A 21914-nucleotide genomic window follows, 5' to 3' on the forward strand; every position below is an offset into this window, starting at 1 on the left:
CAATCCAAGGTTCAATGGGTATTCCTAAATGAAGTACAGCATCTCCATGCCTCCTGACGGTGTCTCCAGTGATAAATAATTATTGTATCAAAAATCTTTTTGTGTTTCTTGCAGTACATAATTTCTGAGAACCTTGCAAATGTGCAATCAAATACAAATACTTTGACTGTCTGCCATGTTTCCAAAAGTATATTTTCTGAGTTTTATTTTCTTGGGAGAACACAGCAATTGTGTTTGATTTATATTATGATTGGTGTTATTTAACAAGTCTAATATATAGGTGCGCAAAAAGATATAAATCAATAGTGTAAACGTGAATAGAATATCAGTAGATATAAGTGACTTAATGTATCTAGCCATAATGGAAACAATATTCCTATTTGCAAGTGTCACCAATAACATTGATATATTAAATAATACAAAATATACTTGCACAAATATTGGATGGATGTTCTTAATCTAAAACACAAAAGAGAAGGAAAATCTAGTGCAGCATTGTGATACACAACCAATATATAAAAAAAACCTATAGGAAATAAGTACCACTCCAAACTATCGAGCCTAGGGAGGATTGAACCCTTGTGTACATTGGATCCAAACGAAGGTATGAAGCGGACTCACCACCAGCTGATCATAAAATCTAAAACAAATTCTACTTTAGAAAACAATTAAAAAGCAAGGAAGTTGCGCTCACGGTATTGCTGAATAAAGAGTCTCTGGCTACATAGGATGCCGCTCGAGTGCGCTCTCTCTCCACTGCACCAACCAGCAAATCTCCAGCTTCACCAAGCTGTGTCCCGAAATTCACTTCCGTGTTCAGCATGCATGTTACGCGTTTCGCCCTGCCTCTCAGGGCTTTCTCAAGCATATGTTGAGTCCTCCCGCTCTGCTCCTTCTTATAGCCTGATATCAGTCCAAAGTTATATCACTTGAGGATGAGCAGTCAATATAAAAGTCCCAATTATAAAATGTAATGAATGGAGATATGATTGAAACCATGACATTAGGAAAATAAATCATATGAAAATAAGAATAAAAACAGGATAGCATGATAAAAATATCTACTTATCCCCTTAAGGACACATGACATGTGTGACATGTCATGATTCCCTTATATTCCAGAAGTTTGGTCCTTAAGGGGTTCACATATATGATGCAAATCACCTAAATCACTCAAAAACAGCTTAATTATTATACTAAAAATACTTTAAAAAATGTAACCACACCTTACCCATGACATAAATACACTCCTAAGAGCATAAGGAATATTGTAAGAACCTTAAAAAATATTATATAATATTTCCAACACACGGTGTGGATCGCCTAAATCATTCAGGTAACATAAAAAAATAAAGTAGATTCATAATTGATTAAAAATAGTAACTACAGCATAACCATAGCATAAAGGCCCCACCTGAAAATAGAGCATATAGAGTATTTTGAAAACAAATTAAAAATATATTTAAAAATGCTCTATTAGGGGGGCGGGGACGGAACGCCGAGCTGGATGGTCGCAAGCCTGAGCAGCTCCTGCAATTCGACAACATTTACTCTCTAAAATCATGTCCCACCACCTGAAATCAGACCGCCAGAGCAAATAGCCAGAGCTGAGATACTGCTGGACCCGGGGAGAGGCTGGCTCACTGAGCTTCACATTGCCCCAACCAGGGCCTTCTCCTGCAGTGAGTGGGGCGGACGGCCGCTGCCCCACTATCCTGTACCACGGAACCCAGCCGCGGGTACAGACGGCGCGGATCCGGCTCCGTTCCCCTCCCCTCTGGGCCAGGGGGGTGATCCTGGCCCTCACCCTGTGGCCCTGACCGCAACGCTGCAACTGAGGCTGGGGAGCCCGGCCGCCACACCTAAAATGGCGGGTGCCATGTGCGCAGACGGTAAAGTGAATACCTGCTCCCATCTCACGCTCACAGCAAACAAGGCGGCTCAGACATCCCGGACATGCCGCACGGAGAGACGGCGAAACCGTCGCCAAACCTCGCAGCATGCGACTCAACAGGATACAAAGGCATGGAGGCGGCCTCTACTGTGTGTCCCACGCGTGCTACCGCAGAGGTGCAGACACAGAGGGACGTCACAAGCTGCGCACCAAATTCAACTGCCTCTCACCTGTATCCCGAGTTGCCCGTGAGGGCTCCTGTCGGCAATCAACCTGCAGAAGGAGGACTCCTCACTAAGCGGTGCCGGACACCCACACACTACGGTTCTAGCGAGCGGTCAGGATAGACCTCTGGTACACACTGCATCAGAGGGGCTTGGAGGAGCGACCTGCCCACACATGCTGGACTTCGGTTGCCCAAGGGCTGCACCTCAGCCTCTGGGAGCTTCGGCTGAGCGGACTGGGTGCAAGCGTTATAATAAGATCTGCGTTAAATATATTTTTGCTTTGATGGTTTAGCCTACACATTTAAACGTATACAGTGTTAGCTGAAGCTATATTAACAAACTATAGAGGTACTAAAAGCCTGAAGCCTCTAAATGTTTAGCATAATCACTAGCGATAGCTCCACAACCAACATGCAGATATTTTTAGGCAACTACCAATATACCTCCTAATAGCAACACCTTACATTACAGCATTAACCATATCTTATCCTGCTCTGTCTAATCGTGTAACTCATCTTTCCTGTTCAGCAACATAGAACAACACCTAGAGAAGCAACATTATTATATACAAAATTGAGCTATACCCACTAATGCCTAACTACTGTCATGCTATGTTGAAAATTGCTTACCTTAGCTGTTGTGGCATTGTAAGCCAGATGTGAATTTTCTATGCACAAATAAAATAAAGAATAAAAAAAAAAAAATGCTCTATTAAATGCACTTGGGGTGGATCGCCTAAATCATTATAAAAAAATTATATTAGTGTCTAGGTGTCAAAAACCTAAAATCAGTCTTAAAGGAACACTCTAGTCACCTAAATGACTTTAGCTAAATAAAGCCGTTTTAGTGTATAGATCATTCCCCTGCAATTTCACTGCTCAATTCACTGTCATTTAGGAGTTAAATCACTTTGTTTCTGTTTATGCAGCCCTAGCCACACCTCCCCTGGCTATGATTGACAGAGCCTGCATGAAAAAAAAAACTGGTTTCACTTTCAAACAGATGTAATTTACCTTAAATAATTATATCTCAATCTCTAAATTGAACTTTAATCACATGCATGAGGTTCTTGCAGGGTCTAGCAAGCTATTAACATAGCAGGGGATAAGAAAATCTTAATTAAACAGAACTTGCAATAAAGAAAGCCTAAATAGGGCTCTCTTTACAGGAAGTGTTTATGGAAGGCTGTGCAAGTCACATGCAGGGAGGTGTGACTAGGGTTAATAAACAAAGGGATTTAACTCCTAAATGGCAGAGGATTGAGCAGTGAGGCTGCAGGGGCATGTTCAATACACCAAAACTGCTTCATTAAGCTAAAGTTGTTCAGGTGACTATAGTGACCCTTTAAACCAAATCCAGATGAGCAGAATAAATCCAAATAAAAGATATATTAAAGGGGAAGACACTATAAAAAATTAAATAAGTCGAAATTAATATTTAGAGGGTCACTACAGTGTCAGGAAAACAAAGCAGAAACCCTTCAGCAGCTTACCTTATTCCAGCGCCGGGCTCCCTCGGCGCTGGTGACCTCTCTTCCCCCGCCGACATCAGCTCCCTCTGCCGACGTCAGTAGAGCTGAATGCGCATGCGTGGCAAGTGCCGCACGCGCATTCAAGCTGTCAATAGGAAAGCATTTTTTAATGATTTCCTATGGACGCTCTGCGCGATGTAGGCATAATATGCCTCCAGCGTTGCAGATGCGCCTCTAGTGGCTGTCCGGAAGACAGCTACTGGAGGCTGGATTAACCCCAAATTTAAACATAGCAGTCTCTGAAAACTCTGAAAGTCTCTGAAACTGCTATGTTTGCATCTGAAGGGTTAAAACCTGAGGGACATTGCACCCAGACCACTTCATTGAGCTGAAGTGGTCTGGGTGACTATAGTGTCCCTTTAAACCTGAAGGGGCCAAGATATCTAAAAAAACAAAACCCACTTCATCTCTTCCTGACCAATTTTCTTGATCAAGTCTCCCCATCGACAGTCTTTGGAGACCTATTTAATGCCTACAATTTCCAAGCCGCTAGGTTTTTGGTTATGTACTTTTTAAAAAAATTATCTGACACATTATGACTCTCAACACCTTTTCTTATGTTGTATAGATGTTCACGTATTCTGATATTTAAGTGGCGTGTCATTCTGCCTATATACTGTAACTTGCAGGGACATTGCAAATGAGAGAACGATTCCCAGAACAAACAAATCTATCAGGATTCAATATAGGTTGCTGCATATGTTTGATTACTACACTTGTTTTGGGTGGTGTTACTTGCACTTGGGGTGGTGTTACTTGCACATGTATGCTTCTCTCCAGTTTCACTGAATCATTGGGGTGTTCCTAAAGGTATAGTAAGTGATGGGGCCGAGCAAGCTCCAGGGCTCTGTTGTGTTGCCTTTGATGAATTTGGCTCCTTCATGCCTTTCCTGTCACTAACACATGCTCAGAATGGGAGCTGTCCGCAGACAGAGTGCTGAAATACAGGTTTTGGCACACACTGTCAGCTTGGCTCCAGCACGGAGAGCGTTATCCCTCCTCTCACCTAGTGAACGCATTATCCCATTAGCCAGCTGCTGAGGGCGCTACTTGTCTCCTCGCTATAATCAGAGCTGGTCAGGGGGCTGTGTGATAGTGGCGAGCTCAGGCTGGCTAGGGATTTGTACGACCCGATGGAAAGAGAGTGAAACCCCGATCCCAGGACCAAGGAGATGTCTAGGATATGAGCCTGGACTCTGTTACACCGCTCTATGGGAGTCACAGCCTTACAACGTGCCAAAGACTTCACTGGGGCAACTACTCTCTCTCCTCCGAGTGCAGCTTCCTAAACTTCTGGCTATTCCGTGACTGGAGCATGAGGCAGAGTTATCATCGTGAGTGTTCTATTCCAGAGTTTCTTTATCCTTCTATGTTCGATGTGAACATGATCGGTTGTGGATGTGTGTGTGTGTGTGTGTGTGAAAGAAATCTAATGATAATGAATGTGCCTTAAGTGAAAAGACTGATTTTCATGGTGATCGCAATTAGGAAAGCACAAGATAGAAATGGTGGATCTTCACTTTAATCTATCGTCCATACGGCTGACCTGCCCCAACTTATCACAAAGAAAGATCAACGATGTTTAAAGAGATAACACTGTCTGTCAGTGTGCACGTGGATAAAAGTAAACAAGGACCTCAAGTGGTCAAATACTTAATTAGAACTGTGTGTGTGTGTGTGTATATATATATATACACACACACACACACACACACAAAAATCTGTATTCACATATTGGTAGATACACGTGACACTGAATATCTGTACAAGTTGTCTACCTCTTGTAGTGTTACCTTAGTGCTGAGAGGGGATTGGCCAGTTGTTGCTTTATACACCCCAAACATACCACTATCCTCTCTTACCCAGCGTTTCACTGTAGCATATATCCATTAATACTTCTAGTAATTATGAAATGTACAAAGGTGCGATAATCTGGATCCCTTTCAGTCCAGTGACAGAAATGTATCAATATCATTGTTAAAACCTTTGCATTCAATGTGACAGATACTTTACATGTTTGTGTAGAAAACAAGGACTAGATATATCCCCATCTCATCACAGCTTAGTGCAACCAAGTCATTATCTAGGTTCTAGGAGCTAAAATATAGTATCTGGCACCAACTTGGTTAACATAAAAATCAACAGTTAAGTTTTGCCAAGCATCATAATTGATGGCCTTTAATGTTGATGTTTTGAGATTCGAGCGTAAAACACATATATCCTTTTATTTCTAGACCTCTTTTTATTGAATTCATAAAGCAGATCATGTTTCAAGCCATAGATACTGGCTGGAATAGACCTGTCTCTGGGGTTTACATTTAGTGATAGCTGGAAAACAGTCAGTGATAGTAGGGCTGCTACCTTGCTATGACTCTCCTACCCCCTTTGTATTCCTGTCAGCTGGGAGGAAGTGTACACTGGATTACAGAGCACTGTGTTATCTCCAACCCAGGGGTTGAAATGATTTCACAAACATGCATACATATGGAAATCAGGAGAAGCGTATTGCTACTGCATATAGAAAAACAAATACAAATCAAATATGACATTTCCATTTTTGAATCTCTTAAAACACAAACATGAATTCTCATATTTTTTTCTGTATTTGAGTTTTGGCTTCACAGCTTGATTAATACAGAAAGCGAGACCTGTAGCCGCCTGTTTTCTCTAGCGGAGGGGTGTAACGCACATCAAGGTTCTGTTGTCCTTAGCCTCGGTTTAAAGGGAAGGATTTAATGGTGTGAATGTGGTTTGTTATGGTAACTGATTTTGTGACACACACACACACAGCTACTGATGTTTTCTCAATCACAAGACACACACAGATGACAAATGGTCCCACCTTACACAGGCTGCATCCCTCGCTTGTCAGTGAAGTGAATTTTAATATCTAGAATATATAAACAAAACGCATATTTATATAACTATTTATGTGTCTGCCTGCTAAGGTGTTCAGATCTCTGCTTGAATTTTGAACACATAGAAACATACATACTTAGAGCCGTGAAGCATGAATTTTCATATGCACTACTAATTTAGATTATAGTTGGACCACGCAGATACTGACAAATGATTTAAATGACAATCTTTATTACATATTGTATAATATTCAAAATTATATTTATTTTAGAGCTGTTTAAGCTAAATATCATGTTAATGCAGTGTTGGCTTTATGGGCCTGGAGTTGAAATGACACTGGGCCTAACTACTACATTTTAATTTGTGTTTCTGGTTTCTTGTGTTTAGATGAGTATGTCTCTGACCTCTGTCTGCAACTAGACTTTACAACCTCTATTTAATCTGACTCTAGTTTACAGCTTAGAAAACAAAAGACCAGAACAGCGTTAGTAAATTTGGAAATCACACGTAGTGCAAGTTTTCATTAAAACGTTCCACAATTTTACCATTGCACATGTTTTACCTTTGGCCTCTGTAATGGCGAGTGTGTACACAGATTAATTACAGCCAGACTCTGGTGTAACTACTAAATCCACAAAGCAGTCTTTAATGAATCCGCTGTTAGTTTAATAAAACGTAATGAAATTTCAGCAAGCAGAGTATTGTGGATGTTGCAGAATTTTAAACACTTGCAATTATTTATACAGCACCAATATATTCTGCAGCATTGTACAGCAGGAAACAAGACAAACAAGTTCTAACACAACATGTATGACTTACAGGAACAGAAGGTGAAGAATACACATGGCGAGCTATACACCGGTGTCAGAGATTATGATGTAATGTTCTGCTTAAAATATCAAGTATTTTACCAAGGTATTATTGGAAGAATACGGTGAAGAATAATACATATTAGAATCAGGGCCGGATTAAGAGCACACTGGGCCTGGTGCTGACAATTATGATGGGCCTAATTACGGAATCTTATCGACCAAAAACATTAAAACAATCATACCTCCCAAGCGTCATGTATCTTATGGAGATGGTGCTGGAGGGTAACTCATAGGATGCAGCTATAAGAAAACACATACTCTATGCTAATCTCTCTCTAATTTATATCTTTCATCTTTCAATTAAATCCATAACCCTAACAGGAGTGTCCAGTGAAGCAGGCAGTCAATGGGCGGGGTAAAAGGGTGGCCACTGGTACGAATCATGTGACCAGACCTGCCAAAAGGGGAGAACATGCCCAAAAAGGGGGCATGCCTGTCCAAAGAATTTGAAGGACAGCCTGGCATGAATGACATTTAGACATGAAGACAGCCTGGCATGAAGACATTTAGGGAAACTGGGAGAAATGGGGACACAGACACTGGGAGAAATGGGGACATTGAAACATTTGGGGACACTAAGACACTAGGGACACAGAGACATGGGAACACAGACACTGGGAGACTATGGGACACTGGGAGACTAGGGGACACTGGCTGGGAGACAGACACTTGGGGACACTGGGAGACATGGGGACAGTTGTGGACATAGACATGGTGACACTAGGCACACAGAGACATGAGGATACTGAGACACTAGCGACACTGGATGGGGACACTGGGAGAAACAGCGTCCCCATGTGTCTCAACATCCCCATGTGTCTCAGTGTCCCCAAGTGTCTCAGTGTTCACAGGTCTCCCAGTGTATGTGTCCCCATGTGTCTCCTAGTGTCTCAGTGTCCCCATATGTTCCCTAGTGTCTGAGTGTCCACATGTGTCCCCTAGTGTCTCAGTGTCCCCATGTGTCCCTGCTGCCTTCCCCCCCCCCCATCCCTCACTTATCTGAGCTGTAGAGCTGCTGTTTGGACTCTGTGCTGTGTTGCTGGTCCCCACGGATCAGTGAGTAGTACAGAGAGGCAGGGATAGGCATAGACATAAAATACTAGACGCTGCATTGACTGCTACTTCCTGTTGGCGCTGATGAGCCGCGGGGCCGCCATCTTGGATCGGTCACAGTGTGATCTGCAGCATAGACATATATATAATATATATGTCTATGATCTGCAGAGCAAGGTCCTCAAAGTAAACATGGTTAGTCTTAAAATCCACCTGGAGGGTGTATAGATCCAGTAGCATGATGTTTAATCCTGGGATATTAAATAAAATTAACTGACATTTGCTGCTTTAAGACCTCTGTGGTTATTTACGTTATCGACTAAGTTTACTCAATACATTGAAATTATTTGAATTTCCAGATTGAAACTATGCGTTGCATTTGGATTTAGGTTTGCTAAAATTAAAAGTTTAGTGAACTAACCCCACAATCTATCATCTTAATATACATGTTTTAAACTGGGACTGGATCTTTGCCTGATTTGTAATGTATTTACTTTTCACCTATTTTTAACTAATATGGATTTTGGAACTGTGCAGAATAAAATGTAGATATTTACAACTCTTTATTATTGTGAGCTCTGTCTTTTGCACTTTGAAGTCCGCATGGAGATAGCATAAAGAGAATATTTACTAAAGTGAGATTTGTCACTAAGGCAAAGTAAATTAAAAGAATTAGGGACAGAAGTCCTAATACATAGACATATAATACCACACCGGGTGACCGGCCCAAAATGGCGCCCGCATTTCATGGCCCCCCGAGGTCAATGCGGCGTCTAGGTATTATATGTCTATGGGGATATGCTGTAACTTCCTATCCCTGTAGGGGTCCACACACAGTGACCCCTACTGGCCGGTGCTGGTATTGCAGAGTAATCTCCACTTATTCTGAGAAAAATACCTGCATTTGTATTGCTAGTATTACTGCAATACCGGCACGGCCAGGCAGTCTCAAATACCGGCTGTGCCAGTAAAATACCAGTCAGGTGGCAAACCTAAGAGTAGTGTGTGTGTAAAAAAAAAAAAAATGTAAAAAAAAAAAAAAAAATTGTTTTTTTTTTCAATGGGCCTATTCCATGGGCCTGGGCCTGGAGCTGCAGCTCCATCAGCCCCTATGTTAATCCGGCCCTGATTAGAATCGATTTTTCTACTTTTGTACCAGCGTTTGCCTCCCGTATACTTTCGGTTTTCATACAGAGTTTTATACTGTAGGCTCAGCCATTATTCTTTAATAACGATTTGTCAGGATAGACCCAGAGTGTCTAAGTAAAACTTTATATAATGTAAACTCTTATAAATATACGTATTACGGGGCTTAGTGTGGCCAGACTTGACGGAAATAAAGCATGATGAGGAACAAGCCGAGGTCCGGGGTACAGAATGAGACAGTATAGAGTAGACAAGCCAATATATCAAAGATCCCAGAAATAAGAATAGTCAAGAACAAGCCAAAGTCAAAATGCCAAATAGAAACACAAGATAAACACACGACAGGGCACTTACAACAGGCACTTTTAAGTTAGGGTTGGTCAGAACTTGTGAAATAAAACGTGGGTGGGCATTGATGATGCGACGATGCAAACACGTTCGTGTAATTTTCATCATACCCGGGAGTGGGACTATATAGCCTTGTGATTTTGCTGCAGCCAGCATCCTTCCAAATGAAATTTCAGTTTATTTGCTAATATAACACAGTCTTTACCATGTGACATCTTTATATATTTAGCAGTTTTTTTTATAGTGTGACATATGCATCATTTTCTTCCAAATTACTACTGACATTTGTATTTGTTTCTTTTTGCGTGTTCAAAGCAGATTATTGCAGTATAGTGGACATGTGCGTTTGTTAGCAATGTGTATTTGCACTTTATTTGCATTAACTTAATGAACACTATAAACTAGATCAAACATAAAACATATGAAACTTAACAACATGCGTGAACAAAACAAGCACTGCATATACCTTGCGGTATTTAATGGGGGGAAAAATCCTGCATGATTAATTAAAGTTCATGTTATTTTAGGTCTGTTTGCGTTTAAAGTTGCATATAGCAAATTGTGGACATATTCCGTCTGACACCTTCCCCTCCTTCTTCTGTGTATGCAGCCATTTGAGGGAACTTGAGATGGAATCAGATTATATCCAGTTTTACATCACTCTCACCTGGCCTTTGCTGCTGTGTGTTCACAAAATGGTGAGGTCACCTGTGTTTGCCAAGAAGCCAGATTACAGGAGAAGAATGTAATAAAATCACTATATTACTCTGACCATAGTAAGAAAGCTGCTCAGCTGTATCCTGCATACTCAACTAAGAGTGATCTTGGGTCAGGTAATAGCTTATTCCAACCAAAGTTCACTCAGAATTTCTGCACACACTATGCAAACAAGAGAGCTGGCAGAGGGAATAATGCCACAATTGTTGCCCATAGCATCCACCCTCCCTTTAATTAATTCACCCCCGCTTTAATTAATTCACCCCCCCTTTAATTAATTAAGTCCCAGACATAAAATACCGGTATCTACTCACAGTTCAAAGAGTCCGACCACTGGGTGCCTCACCGCCCGGAATGGATCCTTCCGCTGAAGATCCGTGAAGGCAGACTGACGGCGCTGCGCACGTCGTCATCACGCTGCGCGATGCCGCGGCCCGCAACGCTCCTCCCCCTCCTCATAGAAAAAGGAAGTCCCGCCGGGCCGCAAAGGTAAAATGCCTAGGTCTTATTTTCGGGGTAGGGCTTATATTGCAGCCCACCCCGAAAATTCGGCTAGGGCTTATTTTCGGGGTAGGTCCTATTTTCGGGGAAACACGGTAAATACTCAACCATTTGCTACAAGTTTTGGCAACTTACAAGGGGTCTGCAGAATGAAAGAATAGCATACACAGTCTTGACACAGATCAATAAGTTATTTTACCATAACTTATGTTTACCATAACTTATGTTTTGAGTCCAGATTTCAGCAGGATTTTTGGTTAAAGGGCAGAGTTTAGTAGTGAGCAGAGTTTGATATGGGATCCTGTCTGATAATGGCTACATTACAAAATAGCAATCTATAAATGAAGTACGTGACGCAGAGCTGGGCTCAGAATCCAGACAGATCAGAACATGAAGGGTTGTGCTGGAAGTGTTGTCAGAAACCAGTGAGGAAGGACATGGTAGTTTGGATATCAAAGCCAGGCTAAGAAACCAAGCTATTAGAGTAATGGTACTGGTCAGATCACTTGATATAATCAAAGATACCGCAAAGAGGCCGCAAAGAACAATGCAGGCTAGGGGACTTAATAATCAAGCAGCTGGAAATTCTCGTGGAAATTCTTAAATAGGACAAGTTAAGTACAATAGGCTGAAGCAATTAATTAGAAAACAAAGAACTGGAATGGCATCACACATTAAGCTTACTGAGCAAAGTAAACCATATTGAGTAATATTAAAGCGTACATGGGACACATTCTGACATCTAGCCCTTAATTGCTAATTGATTTACAAGAAAACATTAAAAAGCTGTGGAACAAGACAATACAAACTTCACAAGTGCCTTTTAACAGTCTTTTTCCAGCATTTAAAGTACTGAAACTTTCATCATATTCTTCCAAGTGCACCATCCAATATGAGCGGATACGAACAATATTACCTAAATACAAAAACATAAAATTCTTAACATAGAGTTCGAGTTTAGTAGCATTATTAAGATTTTTTTAAGTAGTACCATGTGTACAAAATGCCAGGGTTATAATCACATTGATGGATAAAGGGACACTATAGTCACCAGAACAACTAAAGTTTAATGTAGTTATTCTGATGAGTATAGCACGTCTCTGCAGACTGGAATAAAGGTAAGATCTGACTATATTTAGAAGGGCTGGAGGACAGGGGGGGGGGGGGCTAAATAGTGTTTTAATAGGGGCTAGATTGTGTTTTACATGTTTGTGTTCCTAACCCTATATTGTTACCTTAAATTACATACAACATGACCACGTTTAAGAGTAGAGACATACTGGTACAGACAATTTATTGGTTTTTGTCCAGATTAAATTCTAGTGCATGGAGCATTAGCATGTGAATAAAGTTGTTAGACCTACTTTCTAGTGTAGAAAGTAAAATGTAGATGCTTGGTAGATCGCTTGTAAGACCACAGATGTAGAGGTATTATTGGTATTATAAGCTAATTCTCCTCCCCGGTAGAGGCATTAGATACGTAGGATAAGGAGATACTTGTAGTAGCCTGAACAGTGCATAAAATGTTGTCCAGCCCTTTTAAACTAACAAACATATTGTACTTATCCTTCTTATTACTTTCTAATATTTCTGCTTAAGTTATTATCAGGGCCAAATTAAGAGCCCATTGGTCCTGGTGCTGACAATTATGATTGGCGTAATTACAGAATTTTATCGACAGAAAACACTAAAACAGTCATACTTCCAAATCGTCATGTATCTGGTGGAGGTGGTGCTGGAGGGAAACACACAGGATATAGCTATCAGAAAACACATATCCTATGCTAATCTCTCGCATTCATTGTTCAAGTAAAGTGTCCAGCAGTGTCCGATGAAGCAGGATGTCAGTGAACTGGGTAAAAGGTTGGGGCACTGACATGGATCACGTAACCAGTACCGCCAAAAGGGATAAACATGTCGAAAAAGGGGGTGTTTCTGCATGAAGAATTAGAAGGTCAGCCTGGTGTGAATGCATGTCAGGTTACCTGCCAATTATGCTGGCTAGCCAACTAAGGGCATACTATGCAGACAGCACACCGCGCTTCAACATGAATGGTGCGCTCGATCCATGCTTTCTAAGGACAATCCCCTAGCATTCACTTGTCCACTCATCTCTTTACCTTCTTACTAGCAGGCAGAAGATCCTGGTATACAGTCTGAGCCAGAGAAAAGGTGTATGCAGTGAGTGTAGAAGAAAGGAAACATGCCACATTGTTAGAGAGACTGAAGCAGCAAGAGTATTTGCATAGTGCGCAAAGTCAGCTTTACCTTAACTAATTTTTCCTAGTTTTTAGAGGAGGAAAACAAGAAAAAAATATTCTGATCAAATGGTGTACTAAACTATTTAATAAACTATATCAGAATAATATTTCAACCATGTAAAGTGAACAGCAGTCAACAGTGGCATTAAGAACACTGGTACAGTTTACACACAGATACACACTGACACTCACAACTACACACACAGATACACATACCTACACATACACACTGACACAGGGCCGGATTGGGAAAAAAATTTGTCCTGGGCATTTTTTTATCACAGCGGCCCACTAAGAAGGGGGCGGGGCAGAGAGGGTGTGTTTTGTCATTATTAATGACAAACACGCCCCCTCTCAAAGTGAGCATGTTGGTTCAATGCTCTTGCAGGGCAGACCATGCGCAGAGCTCTGCTGAAGAGCTCTAGCATGAGAAAAAAGCCCTGTATTTGTTCTGCACAGCACAAGCAAATGTAATAACATGCTTGCACTGTGTTTCCTTGCAACTTTTCTCTGGTGTCTCTATAAATGGATACCAGGAGACAAAAATGCCAGGAAAGAGTATTGTGCATGTGTTTGGAGCCTGCTTGTGGTAGTGTGTGTGTGCAGAGTGAGCTGATTGTGGTGTGGTATTGTGGTGTGGTATTGTGTTATAAGGTCGGTTTTAGTCGGTTTAGTCGTGTTGTGTTTGTGTTTGTGGTGTAATGTAATGCATATGTGGCTAGGGGCTGTAGAGAATGTGTGTATAGGGGATGTAGCAAGAGTGTGCATACAGGTGTGTGTGTGTGTATAGGTGATGTAGTGTTTGTAGAGAGTGTGTGCAGGGCCGGCCTTAGGGGTGTGCAAGCTGTACGGCACACAGGGCGCCATGGAGCAGGGGGCGCCCTGTGGCCGACACAGCTCGCACATGGCCGGGTGACAGGGGAGCAAAAAACTTTTTAAAAAATTGCGGCGGCGGGGCTTATCGAGCGGCGGGGCTTATCTTGAGACGGGGACAGGGCTTATACCTACCCGAAATCCCTGGTAACTGCTGCACAGGAAGAGGGAAGCAGGAAGGAGTCCCTGCTTCCCCAACATCTAACTGCTTCCACTCTCCCTTCCGCCATAATGTAAAGAGGTAAGTCTGTGTGTGTGTGTGTCTACCTGCTTGTGTATGACTGTGTGTCTTTGTGTCTGCCTGCCTGTGTGTGTGTGAGACTGTCTGTCTGTGTGTGTGTGTGTGACTGTCTGACTGCCTGCTTGTGTATGTCTGTGTGTGTGTGACTGTCTGCCTGTGTGTGTGTGTGTGACTGTCTGACTGCCTGCTTGTGTGCGACTGCCTGTGTGTGTGTGTGACTGTCTGCCTGTGTGTGTGTGTCTGCCTGCCTGTGTGTGTGAGATTGTCTGTGTGTGACTGCCTGTGTGTGTGTGAGACTGTTTGTGTGTGTGACTGCCTGTGTGTGACTGTTTGCCTGTGTGTGTGTGTGTGTGTGTGTGACTGTCTGCCTGTGTGTGTGTGACTGCCTGCCTGTGTGTGTGACTGTCTGTCTGACTGCCTGTGTGTGACTGTTTGCCTGTGTGTGTGGGACGGTCTACCTGACTGCCTGCCTGTGTGACTGTCTGTGTGTGTGTGTGACTGTCTGTCTGCCTGTGTGTGACGCTTTGCCTGTGTGTGTGTGTGACTGTGTGTGGCTGTCTGCCTGTGTGTGACTCCAACTGTGTGTATCGCTGTAGCTGTGCCATTGTGTGTGCCTGTATGTGTGCCTATCAGCGTGAGTGTCTGCATGCCTGTAACCGAGTGTGTATGACTGTCTGCTTGTAAAGGAGTATGTATAACTGTTTGTTTGTGACTGTGTGTGTGACTGTCTGCCTGTAACTGAGCATGTGTGACTGTCTGCCTGTAACTGTGTGTGTGTGTCTGTCTGCCTGTTACTGAGCGTGTCTGACTGTCTGCTTGCAACTGTTTGTTTGACTGTCTGCCTTTGCCTGTGTGTGTGACTGTATATATAAGGCAACTTGTTGGGGGGTGGGGGGGAGGGCACCGTGAAGACTTTTTGCACAGGGCACCTAATGGCCTAAGGCCGGCCCTGAGTGTGTGTTTAGGAGTGTAGTATGTGTTTGCTTACAAGGAATCTAGTGTGTGTATAGGAGATCCAGAGTGTGTATGTTAGGAGTGTAGTGTGTGTGTGTGTGTGTGTGTGTGTGTGAATATATATATATATATATATATTATAGAAATATGTTTGGAAGTATTGTGTATGTGTGTGGTGCAGTGTGTCGGGGGGTTCTGTGTGTATGTGAGGGGTGCAGTATGTGTGTGTGTGAGGGTGCAGTGGGTGCTGTGTGTGAGGGTGCTGTGTGTGAGGGTGTTGTGGTGCTGTGTGTGAGGGTGCTGTGTGATGTGTGAGAGGGTGCTGTGGGTGATTTGTGTGTGTGGGTGCTGTGTACAATGTGTGTGAGAGTGCTGTGTATGATGTGTGTGAGAGTGCTGTGTGTGATGTGTGAGTGAGAGTGCTGTGTGTGATGTGTGAGTGAGAGTGCTGTGTGTGATGTGTGAGTGAGAGTGCTGTGTGTGCTGTGTGTGAGAGTGCTGTGTGTGAGAGTGCTGTGTGTGAGAGTGCTGTGTGTGAGAGTGCTGTGTGTGATGTGTGTGTGAGAGTGCTGAGTGTGAGAGAGTGCTGAGTGTGAGAGTGCTGTGTGTTATGTGTGTGAGAGTGCTGTGTGTGATGTGTGTGAGAGTGCTGTGTGTGAGAGTGCTGAGTGTGATGTGTATGGGAGTGCTGAGTGTGATGTGTATGAGAGTGCTGTGTGTGAGAGTGCTGAGTGTGATGTGTATGAGAGTGCTGTGTGTGTGAGAGTGCTGAGAGTGCTGTGTGTGTGAGAGTGCTGAGAGTGCTGTGTGTGTGAGAGTGCTGAGTGTGATGTGTATGAGAGTTCTGAGTGTGAAAGTGCTGTGGATGATGGGTGTGAGAGTGCTGTGTATACATGTTAGAAGGGATTGTGTGTGTTTGGGGGGTAAATAAAAACAAAATAAGTAGGCATTATGTCCCCCCCTCCCTTCTTACCTTTTAGCCTGGGAGGGGGGGGGGAGGACCGGCACGCTGGTGAGTGGAAGGGGGGTTCAGGCACTCGCACAGCATCCATGGTGGTCCACCGTCATCTCCCTCCCCAGCCGCAGGTCTATTCAAGTGGGCCGGTGAGGGAGATCTTTGATCTCCCCACCGGCCCTCCATGGATTACAGCGGGGCCGGCGCTCAGATAGTGCTGGCCCTGCATAGACCGGCAGGGGAGATCCTGGGACCTTCCCCTGCCGGCCACGGCCCATAGCCACTGCGGCCCACTGGGCATTTGCCTGGTGTGCCCGATGGCCAGTCCGGGCCTGCACTGACACACAAATTGCAGTTGACAGATAATTAACCATAACCTGTTTCCATATCTTTTTCTGCAGGGAGATGAATTCCTGGGGTTGGCTGTGGCTGATGGGATGGGAGTCTGCCTGCAGAGCTCTTTCTCCTCCCTCCTCCTCTCTCAGCGTGCCTTCAGTCCTCCCACCTGTGCGGTCAGTAAGCTGGGAGGAAGTAACAGATAGATAGTCTCTTCCTTCCAGCACTCTCTGCTCGGTATCAGCTCTCTGCAGCCTTCCCTCCTCCATGCTGCACAAACTCAGAATGCATTTGCTCCATAAGACGCACAGACATTTCCCTTACTTTTGAGGAAGAAAAAAGTGCGTATGTGCTTATTCCATACGAATGGGCCTGGAGCTGCAGCCCATTTGCTAATCCGGCCCTGGTTAATATTCATAACACAAAGGACAACACAGACATGGAGTGGCTCTTATTTCAATGTAATATGAAAAATCCTGAAAAAATATCAAACACACGTGAGGTGCAAAGTGTAGGTTAGGTTACATTTAGTTATACCTGATTTTTGTTTTCACAATCTTCTTAAAGGGAATGTATAGTGTTAGGAATATAAAGCTGTATTCCTAACAATATAGTGCCTACTGGTCCCCCCATCCCAAGCGACCCCCACCCTTCAATGCATAAAGGGTTAAAACACAACCTTAAATGACTCCAGCACCAATGGCCCTGGATAATGGGTTGCACTCCGCCTCCTCCAACATCAACTGATTGGGTGACCTAATGCGAATGCATTTTCCCCCAGGAAAGCATTATCTCAATACTTTCTAATGGAATTTTACCATGCAGTGCATGAGGACATCCAGCGTTGTTTCACAGAGTCAAACTCCGTGAAACAACAGGAAGCGTCGCTAGTCGCTCTCTGGAAGTCACTAGAGTCTGTCTTAGTCTGTGATGTAAACATGTTTCAGCTTGCAGGACTAAGGAGGACAGGGTCACTGCGCTCAGATCACTTCAATGAGATGAAGTGGTCTGGGTGCCTATCGTGTCCCTTTAATTTTTGTCAACACTTGGTGTGATGATTTGTGTCCTTCTGTCATCAATTTTGACTCATGAAATACAAAAATGGTTTAGGCACTCCAAGTTTCAGAAATGGCAAATTTATTGAAGCCCAATGTAACACAATGTTCCGACCTACACACTGTATTTGTCAAGTGTAGGTGGAAATGTTGTGTTGCATTGGGCTTCAATAAATTTGCCATTTCTGAACCTTGGAATGCCTAAACCATTTTTTGTATTTCATGCTTATTGTTATTGGGACCTGGTGCTTGGTCCTGGTTTGGTTGCACCCTGATGGGATTGAGTGCAGTTCCTTATTGATTTTTGGAAAGGATCAGTTTTGACAAAGGCCACCTTCCTGCCAACCAAAGTGATATTGTGCATCAATCCAGTGATGTTTTGACAAAAACTGATCCTCCTCTGACTAAAGTGACATTGTGCGTCTTTCCAATGTCAAGAGTAGCACTCAATTTTTATACAAATATGATGCAAGTACAGCATCATCCTGACTATGCCAGCCAATCACATTTTGGCGTTGCACTAATGATGCAGACATCTAATGCCTATATACTGTCAGTACACCATGAGACAAGTGCCCTGTCATAGTTTCTAGTAGCCAGAGAGTGTGTTGTGATTGCATTTGCCTATTTTGGAATTTTGAAAATGGCTTTTTTTTTTTTTGTAATGTAGTTTACTAAGGTCCATGGCATCTAGCTACCTTCCACTACATGTGATGATGTACACCATTTTTAAAATGTGGTATAAACCTATCACTATTATATTTTTGCTTGGTAATAACCACGTTGATTGTACCAGAGTGACACTTTAATTTAGGTGTAGGATAATGCTTTAGACTCGTATTATTACAATATAATGGGTAGATAGTGTAAAGCTCCACACAACAGACCTGCAACAGCAACCCATGTGTTTTAAATTAAATAATAGTCCAAATAGGCAGGAATAAATCACATTTCAATTTCTCCTAACCATCAGGAATAAAATGTATTTTTCAAGCAATCTGCTTATCCCTAATTAAGCTGCTTCTGCTATTTCCCCCTGTGGTTAGAAGGTGCAGGTTGTTTTTATTAAGCCTCTTGGGTTGGATTACTAGGTAGTAGATTGAACTTTGCCAGGTTGTATTATCCTTTGTAAGCACCAATTACATTACCCACTGAGTTCAGACTTAGATGCATAGACCTGGCCTCTCCCAGCAGATGTCCCGGGCAATTAGCTTAACAAAGAAACATCAAACACCCTTTTCTTTCATTTGGTAGATGCGTACTGAATGGATTAAAGCCACAAACCTGTATGTAGAATGTATTATCCTAAACCTATTCATTTTTAAAGTAGTGCGATAGGAACAGCTAATTGCAAGCAGCAAAATACAGTGCTTGTATTACATAAGCCAACACATCGAACTGGATGAAAGTACATTGGACAAATAACAAGATATTTGGCAAGTAATATGTAAATTGGAATTTAACGCAAGTATATGATCAAGAACACTTTCTGACTTTTGGACAGTATCACAAGTGTTTTCATCACAATCAAAATCCAAATATTTGCATAATCTTTTCTGCTGGTAATGTTTCCAATGTTATTAATTTAAAATCTGGCCTAATTTTAGCTGTTATTTTGAATCACATGTTCGTGAGGCCAGCGATAAGCAAAATGTATCCATTTTGGAAAGATCTGCTCTGCCTATTAGATCCCTTTTATATTGAAACATATTGAAAAATACTGCAATTGCGCCCCATCTGACATCCATCTTTTAGATAACTTTACCGTAAAATCAGCTAAAAAATACAAACTGTATGTAATGTGTGTGGTGTGTGCTGGCTGTATTTGCTGTGTGTGGTGTGTGCTGGTTAGAGTGGCCACATTTCCTAACTGCCATTCAGGGATCCTTAATTTTACGAGTGCATCCATTCATATTACTACCCCTTCTATTCATATTACTAACCCCCCCTACTCCTTCCATTCATATTGCAACCCCCCTAACCCTTCCATCCATATCACTAAACCCCTCACCGCCTTCCATCCATATTACGAACACCCTACCTCTTCCATTCATATTACTAACCCCCACCCCTTCCATTCATATTACTACCCCCCTTCCAATTATAACCCCCCCTCTAACCCTTCCATTCATACCAATTGCCAATTTATTTCTCTGCTCTCCCTCCTACACACTGTTGACCCCCCTCCCTGCTGTTTTACCTCACATAGCAGGGGAAGTGGACCTCTGGATGTCCGACGGCGCGTGCAGTGTCAGACTGAGTGCCGGGTAGTCACGTGACACCCGGCGCTCCTACACATAGCGGGAGGCGCTCCATCCTCCCAGTGTACAGTGCGTGTGGTTCCATTATGGAGCCACATGGGGGCACTGGAGTGCAGGTCGAGGGGGCGGCAAACATCACTTGTCAGCATGTGTTTGTGTATGTGTGTTAGTGTGAAACTGAGTATTAGTGTCAGGCTGAGTGTTAGTGTATAAGTTTCCCTGTGAGTTTGTATATGAAAGTCAGTGTATGACTGAGTGTGAGTGTGGGTGAGTGCCGCTGTGTGGCTGTTTGTCAGTGTGGGTTTGTGTAGGAGTTCGATGCGAGTGTCTATATCAGAGTCAGTGTGTGGTTGAGTTTCAGTGTGGATCTGTTTATGATCTGTGTTTGAATGTCAGTGTGTGTCTCTGTATTAATGTCAGTGTGTGTCTCTGTATGAATGTCAGTGTGTGTCTGCGTATGAGTGCCAAAATGTGTATGTGAATGCTTGTTAATCCTTTTCCAACATTAGAGCATGCTATGCTGTCCTACAAAAGGCTTTAACGCTGCTAAGGTGGCATTGCATGCTCTAACAATATTGCTGTCACAGTACCTATAAACTATAAAAAGGCTTCACAGGGCAAGGATCATTGCCATGTTGTGATTCTAAGTTTTGGTTCCCAATAGTGCTTGTATTTCTGGTATATTGATCTCTGTTATTCTGACTATTCTCCTTTCTGTTCTCCCTGACTCGGCTATTGTACCTCGCTCTCCTGATTTCTGGTTTTCCTGACTCACCTTGTCCCTCACCATTCTCTATCTTAACGTAAGCCAGGCCACTCTAAGGACCAGTACGCATTAATATATCTATCATCATTTACACTCTGCGTGTTGCCGTGCTGGGTCACTAGGATATCTTGAAAATGGCCCTTCCCGCACCCAGCATACTTACCCTCCTCCACCGAGGCTGTCCCGCCACAGCCAATCCCACAGATCCGAGTCATGTGATCGTGTTAACACCACAATCACATGGCTCTGATCGGCCGGATTGCAAGATTAACTGCAGAGGGGCTGACCGGGTGGTCAGACAGATCCCCCAACATATAATAAGTAAAATTACTTAATTATGTAGAAATCATAAGTAATTATAAACTTAGAAAGAATATATATATACACACCAAAATACCAGAGTATTGCAGTGCAATGTTTTGCAATTATAGCTTTTTTCTTGGACTAACATAATACGTAAAGACAAGCTTTAGAAAGTGTTTTTTCCTTAGGTCTCAAGCAATAAGTAAATAATGGTTCAACAGACATATAGACATACAGACATATCATCAAATGATTTTGCTAAAGCCACCTTCAATTTGTTGTTAATTAGTCTCAGAAAAATGAGTCCAATAAATATAAGATAGTGCTGGGAAGTTCAGATAGAATGGATTCCTTGGGCCCTTTTTTAACAGGGAGCGTGTAGTGGTATTGTTAACACTATTCACTGACACTATAAGATGAAATGTAAGGGTTAAATAAAGTTCTGCTAGGTATAGATTGGAAAAAAAATTAAAACGCTAAAATGTAAATATCTATGTTCTTGCTAAGAAGGCAAAATAAAAGGAACGTCTAAATTCCAACTGGGCAAAAAAAAGTTTCAAAACAATCCTTATTAAATCAAAAGTCCCAGTGCAAATTATCTTTGGATCAACAAGTCTATAATAGCTGTTGAAACACTCTGTTTATTTCTTTACGCAGACCTTTATGCAAGACTACTTTTAATCTGATAAAACAACTTCTCCGGGCAGAGTTTTAAACATCTTTATTATTCTTACTGGAAAACACCTCTTTATGTCCTTTGT

The 21914-nt window shown here is 42.5% G+C and overlaps 1 protein-coding gene across 1 annotated transcript in view; it reads left to right on the forward strand.

Annotated features, from left to right (window-relative positions):
• The first annotated feature begins 4738 nt into the window (after positions 1 to 4738).
• Positions 4739 to 21914, forward strand: part of CNGA3 (cyclic nucleotide gated channel subunit alpha 3) — a 60258-nt gene continuing 43082 nt past the window's right edge. The window contains exon 1 of the mRNA XM_063459148.1: positions 4739 to 4986. The gene's annotated coding sequence lies outside the window, so the exon portion shown is untranslated. The remainder of the gene's footprint in view (positions 4987 to 21914) is intronic.

The sequence above is a fragment of the Pelobates fuscus genome, chromosome 1 (genome assembly GCF_036172605.1).
Source record: "Pelobates fuscus isolate aPelFus1 chromosome 1, aPelFus1.pri, whole genome shotgun sequence".
Lineage (NCBI taxonomy): Eukaryota > Metazoa > Chordata > Amphibia > Anura > Pelobatidae > Pelobates > Pelobates fuscus.